At 41.1% G+C, this 16,942-nt stretch overlaps 1 protein-coding gene across 4 annotated transcripts in view; it reads left to right on the forward strand.

Annotated features, from left to right (window-relative positions):
- ZC3H12C (zinc finger CCCH-type containing 12C) overlaps nucleotides 1–16,942 on the forward strand; it is an 80,042-nt gene that overhangs the window by 5,501 nt on the left and 57,599 nt on the right. The window lies entirely within an intron of this gene.

The following is a 16,942-nucleotide window of genomic DNA, read 5'->3' on the forward strand; positions in this document are numbered from 1 at the left end:
GCGTCCTCCCGCACCTGGGATCCGGCCCCAGCCATGAGCCCTTCATTCCGACCCCCGCGGAAAGCGCTCCGGCGGCCGGTCCCTCCCGCGCCCCTCACCCCGCAGCCTCGCGCGCTCTCCCGGTTCCACCTCGCGTTCGTGGTAGCTGGGCTCCTGCTTGCCATGGCCAACCACCCGCGCGGACGTGCTCGGGATCGAACTTGGAGAAGCGACCCCCGCTCTCCTTCCCCAAACTGTCTGCCCCTTCACCCCTTAAAGCCCTTCGGAAACAGACTTCGCTTCCAAGTGCTGATCACTCCGACTGGGAGGCTTGCCATTTGGGTAACCGTTAACAATACTGGTCTGTGCTCTGTGTTTGGTGATAAAGAGATGAAATACGAATCCAGATTTAGGGAAAGTTTTCCTATTGGTTGCAAGACTGTGTTGGAGTATCCCCAGGCCGGTGAGGCGCTTATTGATTTAGATTTTTTTTTTTTTTAAACCATCTTCGAATAGTTACAGAGACGCTTGGAGCTGGCATATTTAGAAATTTGGTAAAGTTCATCAATTCTTTACTCGTTTCCTTGTTTAGTTTTTCTAGAGCGTATCATAAACGGAGAGCAGTGGCTGTGTCTCAAACACTTTGGGGGCTTTTCCAGGAACCACAAGAAGTCAGCAATAGAGCGTACTACATATATGTATATAATTAATCTGGGTGTGTGTGTCTGTGGGTGTGTGTGTATTTAATCTGTTTAGGTTGTAGAAGGTATGACTCCCATTTATTTAATCATATGTAAATGAATTTTAGCAGCAGTTTCTTTAATTGATGTCATCCAGTGTTTCGCTTATATAAACATAGCTTCACCAAATGTTTGTAAAATTACTTTACCATCTTACCTCCATTCACGTGTTTTCTTCCGATTTGGCATTCTTATTTTAAGTTACCCAAACCTGTCTATTTGAAGGTACCCTTAAATATCAGAATGATCTAGTAACCCTGTATCTATAATTCACGATGGTTGAGTATTTTTAGTTTAAGGATGGGTTTTACTTTCAAAGTATGTTTAAATTCTACCTCAAGCCTCTATTTGGTCATCACCTGAAGCACTCAAACGTTACAATCGAAGTAAAATGAACTTTTTAACAACACAACAGAAAGGCCAGTATTTTTTAAACAGCATTTGATCATGAACGTCTAATGAAGCTAGTTTTATTATAAAGAAAAATATTGGAGAATAGGAAACAGAAACTTGGAATGTTTGTTTGCTGATGGGAGTTTTTATTAGTCACTTCCTTTTACTACATACTTGTTTTAATTACAAGACTAATAAAAACATCCTATTTTCTGTCACTGGTTTCCCTAGAGCTATTTTCATGGATCACATTTGCCAAATTGGACCTTAGGTGCTTCATGGAAATTCTGTTTTTAAATTATTTTCCTCATTCTACAACGGGATTACCTTGTTTTCATTCTAGCAGACTGGATGATTTTTTACTTTAATTTTAATTACTGTAACAGATATAAAAGTGTTGCCATCATTTCATAACTCTTAGTACCATTTCTGTGCCCTTTTATATCCTTTTATACTCTTTTTGGGCTTTTCGTTGTTTCTGTAGATAAATTTGGAAGAATTTTCTCATGCTGATTTGATAGCAGTTTTAAAGAAACGAATATAAGATAAGTAGGAAACCTTTTTTATCTTTTTAGTTAGAATGGGGGATTGTAAAGTAATCTTCTGTTGCTGCTCACTTGACACTGGTACACTTTTATTCCCTCAGCAGATAATTAATTTAGTATTGATCTAGGTGCTGCATAAGGCTCCTGACCTCTAAAAGAAGAGGGATTATGAACAGATAGAACATAACGCTAGTTGAAATATACTAAGTGGGACAAGCAAAGAATAAGAAATGTGGGGACTATAGTAGGGAAGGCTGCATGCCAGGTCTGAAAGGTAAGATGCAAGCCAGTAGAGCTGGAGAGGAGTCATTTCCAAGTGAATAATGCTGTGAGTCAAGAAAAGCAGAGAGTGGGTGGGCCACTGTGTCTGGAACATTAAGTAGGTGATAGGAGTAGTGAGGGATTGAAGTGGCAAAGATGGTTTCAGGATATAGTTTTTATTGGAAGGAGACATATTAAGTGAGAAGGTCAGGGCATCACCAACATGGATTAAATCAGGTTTCCAAATCCAAACTGAAGTAAAACCAAGTTAAAAATACCGAGATTCTGGGGTCTGATCTCAAATCTGCCAAATGCTGAGAAAACAAAAACAGATATTTGTGTTTTTAAGCACTAGCAGTCCCGATGGGCCTACAACCTAGAAAATCTCATGACTTCACAAAGCTTGGATTTTAAGATTCACCAAAAAACATGTTACAATTATTGCTGCTGTTTCACTAGTGGCAGTTAAGAGAAGTGAATTGAGAATATGGTTTTGTACACTTTCATCCCAGAATATGTCTCTAGGAGCTCGAAAAAGAAAACTTTATAGGATACTTGAGCTATTTCAATGAGATAGCATGTGAAAAGTACACCCTGTCTGGCACATAGTAATTTTGATACTTAATGGCGTAAAGATGATTTTCAAATCTGTAATGTGGAGGTTATCAGTTCCCTGTCTTTGCTTCAGTTTTTGTAGCTGACACAGTGATAGCTATTCTGTGCTGGACACAGAGCTCCCAGGCACCATGCTTATGCACTGCTTTTATTACCCTGGTTTCTAGATGAGGAAGCCCAGGCACAAGAGTTGAAGTAACTTTAAGTTCCACATCTAGAAAGTTGCAGAAGGAAGTTTGAACCTATGCTGTCTGACTTTAAAAACCATGCTCTAACCCCTTGGGCAGGTCTGCTGCCCTGTGATTCAGTTTTTACTCTATTCCTTGAAAAGCGTGTCCTTGTGTGTACGCATGTTGACACACATGGTTTGAAAATTAAGAGACGGGGGCATCTGGGTGGCTCAGTGGGTTAAAGCCTCTGCCTTTGGCTCAGGTCATGATTCCAGGCCAGGGTCCTGGGATCGAGCCCCGCATCGGGCTCTCTGCTCAGTGGGGAGCCTGCTTCCCTCTCTCTCTCTCTGCCTGCCTCTCTGTCTACTTGTGATCTCTGTCTGTCAAATAAACAAATAAAATCTTTAAAAAAAAAAATTAAGAGACGCATGATAATTAGCATGATGGGTCTGGAAGATAAGAGAGGTCTGTTAACCTTTTCTCTATAAAGTACTCCAGTGACAGGACAACATGAAATCCTGTCTGGCCAAATTGTTTGAAGGCAAGGACCTTGTCTTTCCAGCAGGTTGCTTAGGACCTTAAAAGATAAGCCCAAAGGCAGTTTTGGTCTGGTATGGCACATGTTAAACAGCAATGTAGTTCCACCAAAGAGAGCATTTTTTGGGGTGGTGGGGAGGATGGAAACCTCAAAGGTTTTTTTATGAGTAGTGGTTTTAAGTGGTTTTTCCAGCACTTATCTCTGATTGTAGTAATGTAATGTACTTAACTGTGGAGAACTTAGAAAACGAAGAGAAATGTGAACAATTTTTAAAATCCCTGTAACCCCAAGATAACTAACAACATTTTGATGGGTTTCCCTCTTTGATTTTTCTATACATTGGCAAAGGATTATTTCACTTGGCTTGCAATCGAAGATAATCCCCCATAAAGGATAGTTTACATGGTTCTATGTCCCAACACTCATAGGAATTCTTAATGCTCCGTGACCTAGCCCACAAGCACATGTCTGAAAATAAAAAGTGTTCCGCCTTTAAGGTAATTATCAAATCCCTGAGGGTGGATAGGGGAAAAGTAGAAAATCCCAAGGTTGTCCTGTTCGCTTGGAACATTTTCTCCTATTCCGCTTTACCTTTTGCCTGGCCCACATCCCATAGTGGAGGCCTCAGCTCAGGCCTCACTTAGTTTACTCTTGTACTTTTAAGATTTGTAACAGTAGATAACATTTAATTGTGCCAGTCATTGTTCTGGGGGCCACACATAAATTAATGCGTGTGATGCCTACCGCTGCCTCCTTCATGGGAGTGTGTGCATCAAAAGATAGATCTTGTACAATTAGAATGTTACTGTTTATAGAGCCTTGTATCCCCCCTTTCTATCCCAAATTAGCATACGCTAAGGATTTTCTCATGATATTAAAAATATTTCAGGGCGTGACATGTGGGTGGCTCAGTTGGTGGAGTATCCAATTTTTTCAGTTCAGATCATATCTCACAGTCCTGAGATCAAGCCCTGGGTCCGGGTCTGCGCTCTATGGGGAGCCTGCTTGAGGAGTCTCTCCCTCTGCCCCTCCCCCTGCTCGTGTCCTCTCGCTCTCAAATCTTTGAAATGTTTTTTCCTCTATTTTTAATTTTTTTTAACATTTTCTTCCTGAGAACGTGTCACTTTATTTAATCATTATTCTATTTCAGTTAGACATCTGGGTCCCCCCCCCCAATATTTTAACATTTTAATACATTAGTTGAATATCCCAGTAAGAAAAAAAATTGTTTTCTGCATCTGTGTTCTTAGGATTCACGGATGTCATGATCAAAGAGCATAAGCTTTAAGGTTTTTGATGGCCAAAAAGCCTTCCAGAAAAGCTGCCTAGATATGTACACTTATTAGCAAAGAGCAGGAGCTAATTTCATCCCACTTTGAATGTACTGTTGACTTTTTAAATTTCTGACAGTTTGTTAGCTGAATATTAATACCTAATTTTAATGCTCACTTTTTTTTTCTACTTATAATTTAAATTGTTAAAGTAGTTCAAGTTGATTTGATTTAAAAAAAAGCAAACAGAAAATGAAAGCCACTTGCAATCTCCTTACTAATGTGAATATTTGGACAAATACTCTCCTATTTTTATTTCCCATAGGTATACTTCACAGAATTTTTACTTGGGTTTTTAAGTAAAATCACAAGTGTTTCATAGTCTCCCAGCTTCAGGCAAAATTATTTGCTTACTCCCTTCTGTTTTCAAAGTACAATATATTTCCTCCCTAAGCCTTGACTATATGGTGGTGGTGAACTGTTTTCTTCTTTATTTTCTATCTTCTGTGTCTCTGCTCTCCATCTGTAAAACAGAAGATACTGCCTAGAGCATAGATTTGTCATAACAATTTACTGATAATACAAAATGTTGGTAAGAGTACCTTTATTATGCCTAGGATTTTTTTTTTTTTTAATCTTGTTTTAAGCTTCCTGAAGGCAGGGAATTGATGGTCTATATTGTTGTATCCCAAATCTTGTACAACACTTGGCACATAGTAGACACTTCATGAATGTGTTTCTAGTACTTAAAATGAACCTGCTGATATGGGTAGGATGAACAAAGCCTGTAGATGGCTAAGAGATAGTTACAGCAATTAATTCTGAGCAAATAACACAATTGGTACCCAAACTTTAAAAAGATTACCTAGAATGTATGATGTGATTTCTTTTTTTTTCTTTTTAAGATTTTATTTATTTATTTTGACAGAGCGAGAGTGGGGGAGAGCACAAGCAGGGGGAATGGGAGTGGGAGAAGGAGAAGCAGGCTCCCCTCTGAGCCGGGAGTCCAATGCAGGGCTCGATCCAAGACCCCAGGATCATGATCGGAGCCGAAAGCCCCCACTTAATGGACTGAGCCACCCAGGCGCCCTAGAATGTATGAGATGATTTCTTGAGGGGCCATACACATTTGCCTCCTAAGAATATAATTAACCTTGCCTACCGCACTTAGAAGGGAAAGGATATTATAGAAGTTAATTTTCTAGAACATTTATTTTTAAAGTCTTTTTTTTAAATTTAATTTTATTTTTTCAGTGTTCCAAAATTCATTGTTTATGCACTATACCCAGTGCTCCATTCAATACGTGCCCTCCACAATTCCCGCTACCAGACTCACCTAACACCCCCCCAAAACCCTCAGTTTTTCTCAGAGTCCACGGTCTCTCATGCTTCATCTCCCTCTTTAATGTCCCCCAATTCACTTTTCCTTTCCTTCTCCCAATGTCTTTTGTGTTATTCCTTATGCTCTACAAGTGAAAACATACGATAATTGACTCTTTTTGCTTGATTTATTTCACTCAGCATAATCTCCTCCAGTCCCGTCCATGTTGATACAAAAGTTGGGTATTCATCCTTTCTGATGGCTGTGTAATATTCCCTTGTGTATATGGACCAAATCTTCCTTATCCATTCGTCTGTTGAAGGGCATCTCGGCTCCTTCCACAGTTTGGCGATTGTAGCCATTGCTGCTATGAACACTGGGGTACATATGGCCCTTTAAAGTCTTTCAAGAGCAAAACACTTACACTATTTATTTTTTTTTTCTTTGTTTCTCTTTTTGTTTTAAGTAAGCTCCATGCCTGACACAGGGCTTGAGCTCACAACTCTGACATTAAGAGTCACAGGCTCTACCTACTGAGCCAGCCAGGCACCCCATTTTAACTATTTTAAATGGAAAATTTTGTATGTGAATTTTTATATTTTTGTATGTAAATTTTTATATTTTTGTATGTGAATTTTTATATTTTTCTACCATTGAATAATATGCAGCTTATAATTTCAACTGATTGTGAAATGCAATAATAGCTAACATTTATTGGGCATTATGTCAGGCACAGTATTAAGCACTTTATCTACAGTATCTGATTTGGTTTTGCAACAATTCTATATGATTTATACTGTTGTTTTGCTGTTTTACACGTGATAGAACTGATGCCTAGAGATGTTAACTAATTTGGCCGAGGTTATCAATTTCTGGTTTATCTTAAACTAAATGACAACACTTTTTTTTTTTTATTTTTTTTTTAAGATGACGGGGGCAGCAGGACCTGATGGCTTCTATTGATTTAGATCAGTGACTTTTTTGGTCTTTTCTCTTTGTTGTTAGCTCTTCCTTGCTGATGTTGTCATTCCCTTCCAAGCTGCTGTGCCCTGCGAAACTGAAAGACAACAGCTCATATTATGCCTAAAATAAAAGTGTCTAGGCAGTGACTGACGGCCTACAGGACGTTCAGATGGTCTCATTTGGGGAACAGAGAGATGAGACTGCACAGGGAGGGCGGGCAGGAGCTCTGCAAGCAGGTAGACGTGGATCCGCACCTCCGCTCTGCCCTTGCCTGCCTGTGACCTTAGGCAAGTCTCAGCTTCTCTTTGACTTCTCATCCGTCAAACACTGTATACTTTGCAGAGTTGTTTTTACGGAATCAAGATAATGAGCATAGAAGTGCCTGGCACGTGGGAGACACTGGGTGTTATTATAAAATGATTTAGCAGTATCCACTGATTTGATTGGACAGAGACTTTGTCTCTTTCGTTTTTCTGTCCACTTATTCAGACGCTCTAGATTGTGTCCTGAGTAATTGGGATTACCAGATCTAAAAATCCTATGAGATCAAGTTTACTGTTACTGCTTTTAATATGTCCGTTTATATTTTAGATTTTTTTCCAAAGGGCTTTCAAATCTATTACTTCATGTTTTTTAGGGTGAAGCTAAAATTAGTTTTTGTTCTTTGTTCTTAGTCATCTGTACTCATTTACTATTCAAAATTATGTGGGCTTATTTTTATCCTTATTCTGTGACTTAGTCTGTTTCAGATCTTGGCTTTTACTTTACAGCTCATTTTTATTGTGTACTTAGAGGGAGCTGGTTTCCCGTGTAGCTGAGGCTTTCTCCCTGTTGTCGCCTTAGACATTTTTTTGTCTTACCTTTGAGTTCTCATTTTTGTTAATTGCCTCACTGGGATGGTGATCTTTATGTATTAGATACTTTCGGGAATTTTGCTGTAATTTTAAATGACTAGTATAGACTTAAAAGGCTTAAAATGTGCAGTAAATTATCTATTTTGATAAAGTAGGTATCATTTCTGCTGTTGCTAAGATAGAAAAGTACCTTAAGCAACATAAAAGTCAGGGGCATAAACATATGTTAAAATTGGCGGTATCATGCTTAGGAAAAAACGGGAAATGTTTTCTAAACTACATTTCTATTATTTTGACTACTTCATTTTATCTTTTAAAATTAAATTTTAGTTTACTTAACACATACACTTTATCTCATTCTTAGAATCTGAAAAATATCTAAAATGATACTGAAAATCGTCTATAATTCTCACCTAGAGATAGTTTTGGTATCAATGTTTTTATTTTTAAAATCTTCTACTCAGTACAAACACATCCTTTAAAAAATGTGTGTGCATGTGTATTTTGGTTATTTCTCTTCATTCAGTATGTTTTCCTGTGTCATTAACTATCCTTTTAAATGCTTATTTTTAATTGGCTGCATGGTATTCTTCATATTTAACCACTGCAGTTTAATGAAGTTCGTATCCTTGACTAGAGCGTAACCACTCTTCTTTGTTGTTAAAAACAACAAATGTAAACAATGTAAATTGATGATTTTACATACTGATTCTATTTTTAACAAGTTCCTAGATATGATCCTTAAATTGCTTTCTAGAAAAGTTATACCAATTTATATATTTTTTTAAAGATTTTATTTATTTGACAGAAATCACAAGTAGGCAAAGAGGCAGGCTGAGAGAGAGAGGAAGAAGCAGGCTCCCTGCTAAGCAGAGAGCCCAATGTGGGGCTCCATCCCAGGACTCTGGGATCATGACCTGAGCTGAAGGCAGAGGCTTAACCCACTGAGCCACCCAGGCACCTCCCAATTTATATTCTTATTGACACTGCAGGAATGAGTCCATTCTTTGAACCGGTCACTGTTTCCCCATGCAGCCTCGCTTTGTTAGTTTGATAGACAAGAATGAGCTTAACAGTGCTAAGAAGCTCATTCTGTAGAGTCAAACTAAGTCCGAGTTCCTTTTCTGACACTTACTGGCTACATCATCTTGGACAGTTTTCTTATAATTCCGCTAAGCCTCAGTTTCTTTTTCTGTAAGATTGTGATAGTAGTGCCTGTAATGGTGGTGCTATCCTCTAATGTGGTGTGGAGATTAGCAGGTGATGTGTATTGACGCATAAGTCCTTGAGGGACGCAAACTACCATTATTTATGCTAAACGAGATTTCCCCATATTATATTTTGTAATCTGGTATAGCCAAATTTTACAGCTGGTATAAAGAAAAGTCACTCACTTTTAAGTAACCATCTAACTACCTTCCTCTTTTATGCTCTGTTGAATGTAGGACTGAGTTCCAACACCTTTTCAGCTGAGCCTTTGTGATGTAATAATGCATTTTTTTTCAATATTTCAGTTCCACATTTTTTTTCTTATTGCATTGGTTGAAGCTAGAGAACAGTGTTGATTAATAGTAGGCATTTGGGCTTATGTCTGATTTTAATGGAACTTCCTCTGTTGGCTATTGTTTTCATACGTAACTCCCCCATATGTACGCACGCACACACACACACGCACTCCTGAAAATAACTACAAAGTTAAATGTGAGAAACTTCAAAATAGATTTATATCTTATGGGAGGATACCCTTAAGATTTTAAATTCCAAGTATCTTTTAGGCACATCTTCAAAAATATTTTTTTCAGTTTTTAATTTATATTCTCTTCCTTTTTAATTGAATGCACAATCAGTTTAAACAAATCTCAAATTTCAGCAAGGCTGAAATATTACTGCTTTCAGTGTACTTAATGATTCTGTCCTTGTCTCAGTGATAGTTCAAGACCTACTCTTTTCACTATAGTCCACTGTTACATCCTATTTGTAAAATATTAATAGAAGTAGGGCACCTGGGTGGCTCAGCGGGTTAAGCCTCTGCTTTCAGTTCAGGTCATGATCTCAGGGTCCTGGGATCAAGTCCCGCATTGGACTCTCTGCTTGGCAGGGAGCCTGCTTCCTCCTCTCTCTCTCTGTCTGCCTCTCTGCCTACTTGTGATCTATCTGTCAAATAAATAAAATCTTTAAAAATATATTAATAGAAGTAAATGAAGCAGTTTTTACCCCTGGAATAGAACCTTTTATTCAAATGAAATCTTGGGATCAGGGTCCCAGTGTCCTCCATATTCAGCCTCTTAGGCATTTTTTAGAGCAGTGTTTGAAAACTACTTCCCCTCAAAAAAGATTCAAATAATTTGTAAATCCCCCCAAAACAGTGCTACTATACCCAAAGTTTTCAGTGGTTAGCAGGAAAACCACCTTCTGAGGTCATAAGGCTTTTATTAAATAGATTTCGCACTGAAGTTCTAATTTAGCATGTCTAAAAAGATGACCAAGTATGGTAATATGATGAGAATATGGTATTTGCAGATTTGGGTGGACTCTTCTATCATTGGGTTACTGAAACTTTGGTCCTGGAGTCTCTCCTTTTTTCTACAGTCTTCCGCCCATCCATTATTGTATTTTAAAATGCCGTCATCTTGCCAATGATTATCACTGGCACATGGTTAGCTCTCTCTTTTATGCAGCTGTCTTGGGACAATTCCATTTGTATAGCTATTGGTATCTGAAATGAAAATTATCTAAAACAATTTTTGTTCTTCCAAATCTTTCTTTCCAAGACTTCTTCACTTCATTAAGTGTTACTACCTTCTTCTCAGTTTTTCAAACCAAAAATCTAGAAGTTCTTGACTGCTCAGGTCCCTCTTTGCTCTTCCATAAGCAATCCAGTGCATGAGCCTTTCATCGATACATACTATGGATGAACAAGGTTGTTCAGAGGCACCTGGGTGGCTCAGTGGGTCAGTCGTCTGCCTTCAGCTCAGGTCACAATCTCAGGGTCCAGGATTGAGGCCCACATCGGGCTCTCTGCTCAGTAGGGAGTCTGCTTCTCCCTCTCCCTTTCCTCCTCCTGGGCCCCCACTCATTGGCTGTCTGTCTCTCTCAAATAAATAAAATCTTAAAAAAAAAAAAAAGGTTGTTCAATATGAGAAATATCTATTATCATGGAATAAAGTCCACCTGTTAATGTGTATCATTACAATGTAAATACGCCGTGTAATTTACCTTTCTTACTTGTAGAGCTTCTGTGGATAGTATAAGTAAGATTAGGCATATATTTGGTTAGTTTTTGAGCCATCTTTGAAGGTTTCATCAAGCAGAATTATGCTAGCCTCTTAAACCACTGACACGTGTCCCGTGTTTTCCAGTGCCCTAAAATAATCGAAGTGAAGCTGGATGCTTTGAGGTTTTGCTCTAGTGCACCCATAGAAACTATAGGTAGAGCATCCTTTCTCAGGAATGGAATAGAGGATATAAATCACCGAGTGTTCTTCCACGGTATTAACACTTGTAACCTTTTCTTAGGTCAGCTTTCATTATAGATTCCTAATTTATTGGCATGAAGATTTATGAGGAGAATCCTTTCCATTTCATTGAACTTTACTTTTGTCTTGTGAGGTAGATGCAGAACTCCCCACCTCTTGGTCACAGTTTTAGGACATTCGTCATTCATTCGTGCATTCAGAACCAGCTCCATTTTATTAACCGCCTCTGCTTTTTCTTTCTTGCTTCCTCGTTTATTTATTTCTGCTTTAAATTATATTCCTTTGTTCACCTTTATTTGGTTTGCCTGCTCATTTTAACCTTTCCAATTTAAATCTTTAACTCCTTGATTTCTTGTTTTCTATTAAATACAGTTGTACGATTAATTTTTCCTTGAGTATCAGTTTGGCCACATCTCCTAGCTTATAATTTTACTTCTTATTTTTCTTTAACTATACAGTTCTTTGGAAGAGAAGTTTAATTTAGATATTGGTTTTTAAAATTTGTTTTTGGCTATCTGCTGCTATCTCCTCTCTGTTTATCATGGCCAGAGTATATTTCCATTCTCTAGGTTTCGGTTTTTATTAAATGCCTTGAAAGCGGTCTTCTAGTGCAAATGTCTGCCTGTATCTCAACTTTGAAGTCAGGCCGCCTGTGGTGAATTACTCTGAGTACTTGAGATAAGGGTCATTTTTATTATCATTGTTGTTGCTTAAATGCGTGTGTAAACCCCAGAGTTTGACGCCATCAGCATCATTACAAGCCAGTAAATGAGAGAAGTAAATCTAACGCCTTGGATTGTCAAGGCTTTCTGACAATTCATCTTTGTGTGAAGATAGGATGGTGTTAACTTTCAGAATAAGCCAATCTCGCAGTTTGTTGCAGAAGTATTCGATTTCCTTCAGTGGGACCCCTCAGCTCCTGGATCTGCAGACCTCAGGCCTGGTGTGTCCCCCTCCTCTGTGAGTGTCAGGACATCCTGGGGCCGGGGTCGGGCCAGTGGCCCTGGTTTCCCTGTGGTCCTCGCCGTGCTCTTCACCAGCAGAAGATGTGACAGGGAGCATCCTCTGAGTCCTCCCTACCGTCCCCCTCAAGATGGTGAAGCTTTGGAAATAAAAATCGACTGTTCTTTGCCGACCTGTTTATGGGAGGGATGAATGGCCAAGAGGAAGAGTAGACTCATAGACGTTACTCCACACTCTTGAACATGCGGGACGGTGGCACTTCGAGTGATTCCTGTGAGAAATTAACAAATGACCTTTGTTTCTGATGGAGAAGAAAGTGCTTCAGATGGCTGCCTTTGTAATTCCCGGGTGAGCTTCCGACTGCTCTGTGTTGTCGGGTGTCTTCTGGTGGCATTGAAGAGCGAGCCACCCGTCGGGCCCCATGTCCGCACGCCCTCCCCTTCGGAAAGAGGATGTCTGCAGGGAGCAAGGGACAGCTAACGTCTGAAGCCCACACCCTGTCCCCAGATCACTGAGATTTTCTTTCCTTAGTCAGAGACTAGATTCAGAGCACAGGGAGCATGTTTAAGGTATGATTTTGAAGAAACACTAGGAATCTGCTCCTAAGAGCCGATGTCACAGGCTGTGGCTCGGGTCAAGGTAGGAGGTTTTGGAGCCAGCCTGGGCGGCTGGGCGGCGGGTACCAGGCTGGCAGCGGCCGCTTAGCCTCGAGACGAGCCCGAGCTGTGAGAGCACCTGAGTGAAGCCGTAGCAGGTGGAGAAGGTGCTCTGGAGCGCCGGGGTGACAGCCAGAATGCAGGTTGGGCAAGTGTGCTGCGGGGGGCTGCGCCTCGGGCCTCAGCATTCCTCAGAACAACAGGCAGATTGGAAGTGTTTCTTTCCCGCCTTGGTACAAATGAGTGAAGTTTCTGTGCATTTCGGTAGTTATGAGCGCGAATTTGTTGACCAACACCTCAGCTAAGCAGGACGGTTCTACCTGGATTTCCATTTGACCAAAATCCTGAGCTGGTTTCCTTCTACTGTGTGATAGCCGCTTCTCAGCTTTTTGTATGATCGCTGAAAAAATAATCGGTCCTGGAAATCCAATAAGATTAGTGATTCATCTTAGAAAGACTGGTTCCAATGTCGCCAAAGCTTCGCTTTCCAGTAAGGTAGCTCTCTGTTTACCAGACCAAGTGGGTTAGGAAACTCTCCTAAGAGTGAGAAACAGAGTAAGCTGATTCCGTCCTCCCTGCACCCCCTTTTCTCCGTGCGTGTGCACCTGCACGCACACACGCATGCGCACACACACACCCCCCCCACACCCCTCCGAGGAGGAAAGGTGCAGGGACAAGGGAGCAGGACCACGGTGCAGCTAACACTCTTACACTGAATGGTCTTTCATCAGTTTCTTTATCTAGGTAGTCCTTTGGTTTAACAAGCTGTTGTTCTAATACTCATTGCACCTTTACCCCTTCCTCAGGAATCCTTCACACTTAGATGTTTCATAATTATTTTAATCATGTAAGCTTCCCAGTCCCCTCACTGATCTTTCTCTGGGCGTTTTGACTTTGGGTGGAGGGAGTCTGGGAAGGAGCTACGAGGGGCATCTTTATAGGAGATTACCGAATGGCAGCATTAAGCTTGTAGGTGTCTCCAGGGCTGGGACAGAAGGTCGTAGATGGATCCAGAGAGGAGGCGGGAGAGCAAAGAAAACGAGTCCCGTCCCCCCCGCTCCCGCTCCAGTCCCCCCCCCCCCCAAGTCCGTTTCCTGACTTCTGGTCCTGACTCCTGGCAGCCCTGGCCCCCTGGGTCGCACGGAGGGAAAGCCTGCAGAGTTGGGGTGGTTTCAGCAGACTTCCCCTCACTTCATCCATATACGATGTGCACACCTTTGTTCTCCCTGGCCCCACCGAATCCATTCTCCGGGCTTACACTTTGTAAAGAAAAAAAACCTTCTCCTTCCCTAACAGCCCCCTCCCCCAATATCTTTACCCTGCGCCTGTCCTGCCTAACTTACGAAAAGAAGACGTGTGCTGTCCTTTTCTCTTCCCCACACCGAGGTGGGAGTTGTCATCTGCCTTCTCTGGTTCCCCCGAGGACCCGTGGGCCTTTTGTGATGTTGGCTGGGAAAAATGTGCGTCTTTATATTCCTGTCCTCTCCTCGAAGTCTTGCGTGTCCCTCCGTTACGAATGTGAGTAAGAAATCCAGTGTCAATAATAGCACATAGGACTTTCTCACCTGCAGAAACCAAAAATGTTTCCCTGTCATGTCACAGTTGAAGTGAATTCTCCAAAATACCGTTTTCGCTTCTAGCTACTTCAAAATCACGGTAGTTAGGAGAACGGCTTCTTCATCTTGTTCTTTCCATGTGTTCATAAAAAATATATATGTCACTAAAATCACAGTTTTTACATAACTTGATGACTGTATTTTACTCTGTTTGGCTTCTTTGTAGTGCCCCCCGTGTTTCTGGTTTACATGTTTAGCAGCCTGTCTTTAGAGTGAGGTCTGTGAACTTCAGGAGTCAAGAAGGGCCGTGCGGTCTGGAAAGTTGGTGAAGACCGTCTGCTGTCCGCCCCGCTCCTCAACTCACTGAAGTAGCTCCGTCCCGGGCCGCTAAACGCCTTTATCCAGCATTGTCTTCTTGGTCATGATGCAATATATTTGTGTCATTTGATGCCATCCATTTTTCAATACTTTTTTGATATTTTTATTTTACCTCTTCCTCTTTTTTAAGATTTTATTTATGTATTTGACAGAGAGAGAGAGATCATAAGTAGGCAGAGAGGCAGGCAGAGAGAGAGGGGGAGGAAGCAGGCTCCCTGCTGAGCAGAGAGCCCGACTCGGGGCTTGATCCCAGGACCCTGAGATCATGACCTGAGCCAAAGGCAGAGGCTTAACCCACTGAGCCACCCAGGTGCCCCCTTTTCCTCTTTTGTATAAATCCATTGGCTCTATCTTAGGTAATATATCTTGTTTCTTTTTTTTCCCCTGCATAACTTTTTTTAAAAGATTTTATTTATTTGACAGAGAGGGAACACAAGCAGGAGGAGAGGCAGGCAGAGGCAGAGGGAAAAAGCAGGTTTCCCACTGAACAGGGAACCCGATGCGGGGCTTGATCCTGGGATTCCGGGATCATGACTTGAGCTGAAGGTAGACTCTTAACCGACTGAGCCACCCAGCTACCTCTACATAACTTTAGATACCAAGTCACCTTTTGTTTGAACTATTATAATACCTTCCTAATGCATCTTCTTTTAGTTTATTGCCCCCCCCCCAAACTTAACGCAGCTGGACTTATCATCCTAAAATACAGTTAGAAACACATCAGGGTCGCCTGGATGGCTCAGAGGGTTAAGCCTCTCTCTTTAGCTCAGGTCATAGTCTCAGGGTCCTGGGATCGAGCCCCACATCGGGCTCTCTGCTCAGCAGGGAGCCTGCTCCCCCCCCCCCCCCACTCCCTCTCTGCCTGCCTCTCTGCCTACTTGTGATCTCTTTCTCTGCATCAAATAAACAAATAAAATCTTTTAAAAAAACACACACATCATTCACATTGCCAGAACTCTCAGGGGTTCCCCATTACCTTTCTAAATTGTGGGTAGAGATGCCATTCTCTTCTGAAATTTTAATTCCAGTATAGTTAGCATACAGTGTAATATTAGTTTCGGGTATACACTTTAGCGACGCGACACTTCCATACACCGCCCAGTGCTCCTTGGGCAGGTGCCCTTCTTCATCCCCATCACCTCATTTACCCGTCCTCCGCCCATCTCCCTGCGGGTGACCAGCAGTGTTTTCGTTAGAGTTAAGAGTCTTTCTTGGTTTGTCTCTCTTTTTCCTTTGTTTTGCTTCTTAGATTCCATATAAGAGAAATCATAAAGTATTTGTCTTCCTCTGACTGCCTTATTTCACTTACCATTATACCCTCTAGCTCCGTCCATGCTGTTGCAAATGGCAAGATTTCATTCTTTTTTATGGCTGAGTACTATTCTGTTATTTATAGACCCCGCATCCTCTTGATCCATTTATCTGTGGATGGACACGTGGGCTGCTGTCATAATTTGGCTATTGCAAACAATGCTGCCGTAATCATCAGGGTGCATGTATCCCTTTGAATTAGTGTTTTTGTATTCTTTGGGTAAATACCCAGTAGTGTGATTTCTGGATTGTGGGGTAGCCCTATTTTTAACTTTTTTGAGGAACCTCCATACTGTGTTGCACAGCGGCTGCACGAGTTTGCATTCCCGCCCACAGCACATGGGGATGCCTTTCTCTCCACATCCTCGCCAACACTGGTTGTTCCTTGTGTTTTTTATTTTAGCCATTCTGACGGGTGAGGTGATCCCTCACTGTGGTTTTCATTTGCATTTCCCTGATGATGTGACGTTGAGCATCTTTTCGTGTATCTTGGTCATCTGGATGTCTTTGGAGAAATGTCTATTTATGTCTTCTGCCCATTTTTTAGTTGGCTAATTTGCTTTTGAGGTGTTGAGTTGTGTAAGTTTTTTATAGATTTTGGATGCTAGCCCTTTATCATACATGTCATTTGCACATACCTTCTTCTGTTCACTAGGTTGTCTTTTAGTTTTGTTGATTGTTTCCTTTGCTGTGCTGAAGCTTTTTATATCGATGTAGTACTGATAGTTTATTTTTGCTTTTGCTTCCTTTGCCTCAGGAGACATTATCTAGAACAATACTCCTATGACCAATGTCAGAGACATTACTACCTGTGTTCTCTACTGTTCCCTTTTTAAAAAAACCTTCAGTGGTTTCCCAGTATCAAAGTTGAAACTCTGGGATGGCTGGCGTTCAGAACTTTTCATGAACTAGCTACAGCCTGACTTTCTAGCCTCTTCAACAGCAGTACTAA

This window comes from Mustela putorius, unplaced genomic scaffold (genome assembly GCF_011764305.1).
Source record: "Mustela putorius furo isolate JIRA1106 unplaced genomic scaffold, ASM1176430v1.1 tig00000198_pilon_pilon_pilon, whole genome shotgun sequence".
In the NCBI taxonomy this organism is placed as follows: Eukaryota; Metazoa; Chordata; class Mammalia; order Carnivora; family Mustelidae; genus Mustela; species Mustela putorius.